Source organism: Apium graveolens, chromosome 2, assembly GCF_009905375.1.
Source record: "Apium graveolens cultivar Ventura chromosome 2, ASM990537v1, whole genome shotgun sequence".
Lineage (NCBI taxonomy): Eukaryota > Viridiplantae > Streptophyta > Magnoliopsida > Apiales > Apiaceae > Apium > Apium graveolens.
In genome coordinates this window covers 218,795,627-218,801,626 of record NC_133648.1, presented here as the reverse complement: position 1 = coordinate 218,801,626, position 6,000 = coordinate 218,795,627, and positions in this window count along the sequence as shown.

Below are 6,000 nucleotides of genomic sequence, written 5' to 3'. Positions count from 1 at the left end.
AGCTTTGTAAGGTGGCATCCCAATACTGGCATGGTAGCTGTTATTATACGAGAACTCAATCAAAGGTAGGTGCTCATCCCAATTACCTTTAAAATCTAGAACACAGACTCTCAACATATCCTCTATGATCTGAATCGTTCTCTCACTTTGGCCATCCGTCTGAGGATGATAAGCGGTGCTCATATTTAATTTCGTTCCTAGGCACTCTTGGAATTTAGTCCAGAAACTGGAATTAAATCTCGGGTCTCGATCCGACACTATAGAAACAGGCACTCCATGTTTGGTAACTATCTCATCCAAGTATAACTTAACTAGCCTTTCCAACGAATACCTTTCATTAATCGGAAGGAAATGCACCGACTTAGTCAACCTATCAATGATTACCCAAATAGCATCATGATTCACTCTCGTTTTTGGCAATCCCACTACAAAATCCATAGCAATGTCTTCCCATTTCCATTGGGGAATTTCCAAAGGTTGTAACAATCCACTGGGTCGTTGATGCTCTGCTTTCACCGTTTGACACACGTGACACTTGCTTACCCAATTGGCAATATCCTTCTTCATTCCTGGCCACCAAAAATTTCTCTTCAAATCCTGGTACATCTTGGTACTACCAGGGTGGATAGAAAACCTAGAGTTATGAGCTTCCTACAATACTTCGTTCTTCAATTCCGTTACATTAGGAATCCAAACTCTGGACGAAAATCTATATAAACCTTGACTATCTTTTTGAGTGCATAATTCCTCTCTTGTCAAAGTATCCAACTCTTGTTCCATAATTCCTTCTTGACACCTTTTGATCTTTTCCATCAATGCTGGTTGGAAAGTAACTTCATATAGTTGCTCCTGAATTTCATTAAGTACTCGAACTTCAATTTCCATTCTTTCCAAGTCTCATGCCAATTCCTCCGCAAACTTAACCATATTCAGCCTTTCCTTCCTACTCAAGGCATCAGCCACTACATTGGCTTTACCTGGGTGATAATTTATCGAACAATCATAATCCTTAATCAACTCCAACCACCTTCTCTGTCTCATGTTCAAATCTTTCTGCATAAATATGTACTTCAGGCTCTTATGATCTGTGTAAATATCGCATTTCTCTCCATACAAGTAGTGACGCCATAACTTTAAAGCAAATACTATAGCCACCAATTCAAGGTCATGAACTGGATATTTTTGCTCGTGAGGCTTTAGCTGTCTGGAGGCATAAGCAATCACTTTGTCATGTTGCATTAACACACAACCCAATCCTTTCAAAGAAGCATCATTGTAGATTGCAAAGTTTCCCGTCTCATCTCGTAATGCTAATACTGGAGCTGTCACTAATCTTTGTTTTAATTCCTGGAAACTTTTTTCACACTTTTCCGTCCAAACGAATTTCTCATTCTTTCTGGTCAACTTGGTTAACGGGGACGCAATCTTCGAGAAATCTTTCACAAATCTTCGATAATATCCTGCTAATCCAAGAAAACTTCTTATTTCCGTTGGTGTCTTCGGTTGCTCCCACTTTGATACGGCTTCGATCTTTACCGGGTCTACTTTGATACCTTCCTTACTTATTACGTGACCAAGAAACTGTACTTCCGTCAGCCAAAACTCACATTTAGAAAACTTCGCATACAATTATTTTTCTCTTAACTTCTATAGGGAAATCTGTAGATGCACCGCGTGATCTTCTGGGTTCTTCGAATATATAAGAATGTCATCAATAAATACAATAACAAACTTATCCAGATACTCCTTGTATCTCAGACTTACATTCTGTGGAATAGTGACCTTTCTGTCCACACTTGAAATAATTAACATTCTCTCGGCACTGTCCACTGTGCTTTTTCCCACACGTCTTACAATCAGCCACTGGCTTACTCATCCTCGTCGGGGCAGAGTTAACTGAAGTAGTACCGGGTTTAGCCTGGGTAACATCCTTCCTCTTGAACCTCTTATTCTTATTCCTTCCAAACCAACGCTGAAACTTCCGTTCGCTATTCCTGATTCTGATCTAGCGGGTCCACTTTCAGATTTCCTTTTCTTCTCACCCTGCTCCTTTGCAGCTAATTTCTGATCACTTTCTATCACTAGGGCAGCCTGAACTATCGAAGTATATGTCTTGAGTTGTAAGGCTACAACTCCACTCCTTATTTCTGGCTTCAACCCTTGTTGAAACTGCTTCGCTTGTTGAGCTTCTGAACTCACATATTCCGGTGCTATACGGGCCAACTCCGTAAACTTCGCTTCATATTCCGTGACACTCCTATCTCCTTGTTTCAGTTCCAAAAATTCCATCTCCATTTGACTTTGGAGACATTCTGGATAGTATTTTTCCAAAAACAATTTTATAAATCTGGCCTAGGGAACTGGACCTTCTCCTTCTAGGGCTCGCGTAGATTCCCACAAATAATTTGAATCATTCCTCAGAAAATAACTAGCATAATCAGTTTTTAAATCCTCACTCACCTTGGTGAGCGCAAACGCCTTTTCCATTTCTTTTAACCATATCCTGGTAGCAACAGGATCTACTTCTCCTTTAAACTCTGGGGGCTTGACTGCTTGAAAAGACTTAAAACTAACACCTTGATTTGCCCCTCTCATCTCATGCTGTTGTTGGATTTGTAGTTGCTGTTGTTGGATTTGCTGTTGTTGTTGCTGTATGAGCTGCTGTTGCTGTTGTTGTTGCTGTTGCAATTGTTGTTGCTGCTGCTGGAATTGTTATTGCTGTTGGGCCAGCCGTATAGTCTGCTGACGCAATAAGTTCATCAAGTCACTCATGGAAGGATCCCCAGCAGATCCGTTATTGGGCTGAGAATTTTTCTTTGGTGGCATCTCCTGAAACATAATAGTCATATATAAGAAAATGGATTGCTCCAGCAATTTATATTTATGCATCAGGAGAGCGTTTCCACTAAGACAATATTCTCATCCCCATTATAATTGGATATGTCCTGAGTGAAGGATTACGGTCTAAAAATGCCAGCAACAGAAACAACAATAATAATAACAACAATAATAGCAATGCACAATATCTAAAAACTGAACAATAAAATAAAGCAGCTGAAATACAGTAATCAACAGAATCCAACTAGTACAACTGAAAATCCAACTGAAAAGAACCATCTGAATACAAGCCAAAATTGGCTATCATAACAGCCTCGCCTACTACAACTATCACAACATAATGTACATATACAAGATAAATAACTACAGAACTCATAGAAGTCACTCCGAGCTCTGCATCTCCCTGCTGCAACTCTGCCTAGCCACTACCACTGCCACCAATGGAACCTAGCTCAAACACTAGCCAGTTCACTAGGTCCTGATACTGCACAGCTCTGAATTTTGAACTAATGAAACGGTCAACAGATCTAGCCCTCTTTACATCCATCTGGGTCAATGCTCGCACACGGGCTCGCACCTCAGGGGAAGGGGCAGAAATACCCTGAAATGGTGCAATAGGTACCTGGTCCAACTGGGCAGCAAACTCTGGACTCTGATCTCTGATAAAGGAAGTATTCACCGCCCTATGGACATGGTAAGGGATCGGTGAAGAAGTACCACTAGGGGCCACAAGAGGTACCGGAGGTCTCATCTTGGAAGAACTGGGACCGCAGCCGGGAGGGAAATCCCTGACAGCAGACACAGACCTACGTACCCAACAGGAACGAGGACCAGATCCAGGGATGGCTCGAGGCACAAAAGAAGGTACCGGGGGAGGAGGCATAGGGGTCTCCTCAGTAACAGCATCAAGGGGTCTCTCAGAATCTGAGCTATCCGAATCAGAAGGATTCTCCCGAGATGGAGAACTCGAAATCGCAATAGGCCACTGCCAACATAATTAAATATACAGACAAGACACAACTAGGTCAAGGCAATTCTATCAAAACATTTAATAGATGCCAGGGTAACGCCGTCGGAACCCTCGACTGACTCTAAAGGTTTGCTCCTCTATAAGAGTTGCTGACTCACACTTAAAGACTCACGTTATCACCTACTCAACACAATCCCTAACCTGAATCAGGGACTTGAACCTGTAGCTCTGATACCAACTGTGACGGCCTCAACCCCGGGGTCAGGAGTTGACGTCACTAAACACAATTACCAAAAATATAAACAAGAGAATTATTTATTAAATATACTAACTTGACCCCAAACCAAGATCCGATCCATGTTCAAGTATAATTCAGGTTCTCACTATTACAAATTCTTTATTCAACATCTAAGACACACTAACTTTATTCAGCAACTCTTCAGACTTCATGGCCTGATACAAACTACCTCAGAGGAGCCGGGTCGAGTACGGCCGGGAACATGGGTCGGTCTGACTGATCTTCTAGGCATCTGTGAAATATACATAATAGTTTGCAAGGGTGAGCATAATCGCTCAGCAGTACCAAGATATGAATAACAGAATAAAACTGGAATGTAACAATAAAAGGAACAGAACTGTAACCATGATTTTAACATTTCATAATGAAAATCAAAGGTAACTGGATATCACTAATTAACATGCTTTGTTAAAACAACATAGTAGTGTGCTGTGTAATACCAGAGTCAAATTTTAGCATGCTAATCATTTTATAAAACCGCTGTATCAACTATTTATGCTCTTATGTAATTCACAAATCCCCAATCAGATACATAGCGGATATGTGAAGATAGCTGATCAGGCTATCAACATCAGACAGCTCTAACTGCCATCCCATTTACCTGTTCCGGAACTCAGAGACTAGCTAGGTCTCTGACCTGATGGACTAATCGGTTTTATAGTATGCGCAACCGAATTAGCCTCTTACGCCACCTCAATAGGCCTACTCTGGCCCCAATGTATCCCATATCTGACCGTTATATCCAGTTTTCAACACATTTATACTTATCTCATTTTCAAAATCATTTATTTAACCAGCACACATATAAAATCCATTTCGCAAATCATTTAATTCGAGATAGGTACCTTTCGAAGTTAATTTTCCCCAAAACAATTTGAAAGCAGTGAATTATAGCTACAGGGGATACATAACTTAAAACATTTCTGTTCCATTAAGAGAATAAAACATTTAGCTATTCATATGCACTGAACCATAAAAGAATGGTCAGGGGTACTTGCCTTGCAACGCTTTACAAAATCCTAAGTAGCTTTCACACTGACTTCGATCCTGGGAAAACTCGACTGGTATCTACAAATACAGAGTATCCTAATTAGTTTCACCGACATGCTTGGTATCCTCAAATCCTAACAACTCAATCCGATAACCCGACTCGTATTATTATTATACACATAAACTCGTAATCACATAGTCACGTAGTCGGAATATTGTTAGGGTAATGCGTATAATATAAATACGTACATTTTCGAATATATTTTTAGGAAATTTGGCAGCATCTTATTTATTTATAAGACTACTCGTCGATTACAATCGACGTCCTCAATCACACAATTCACAATATTACTTCATCATTTTATACAACTTACATCCCAACACCAATCACAATTAATTATTTAAGTCCGAAAATATTTTACGTAATCATTTTATTTAGTTATAAAATTTAGGACTCAGAACATCGTCATCACTGTCCACCGTCCGCTCGTAACGAGTCATCGCGGTACGGCGGCAAAATTTATTGGTGCCCAAAAATATTCGGGTATCCAAATAAATTCTACCGATTATTCGAAAATATTTCCTGCACAAATTATTAATAATATCAAGGATATTAATCAAACAATTCCTGCATAAAAAGGGATTAAAATTAATTAGTAAAATAATAACAGAATTTCACACAGACTGCGCACAAACACACCCAACCGCGCGTGTAAACCACGCGCCACCAGAACCACCAGAACAGAACAGAGCAACACAACAGGAAACAAAGTAACCACTACACACAACTCAAACATACACATACAACTTTGCCTGTATATATATAAGCATCCACAGAGATGAAACTAGAAAACTCGCCGGAATAACCGGCTGAAAGCTCACCAGAAAGCGGTGGAAAATGGAA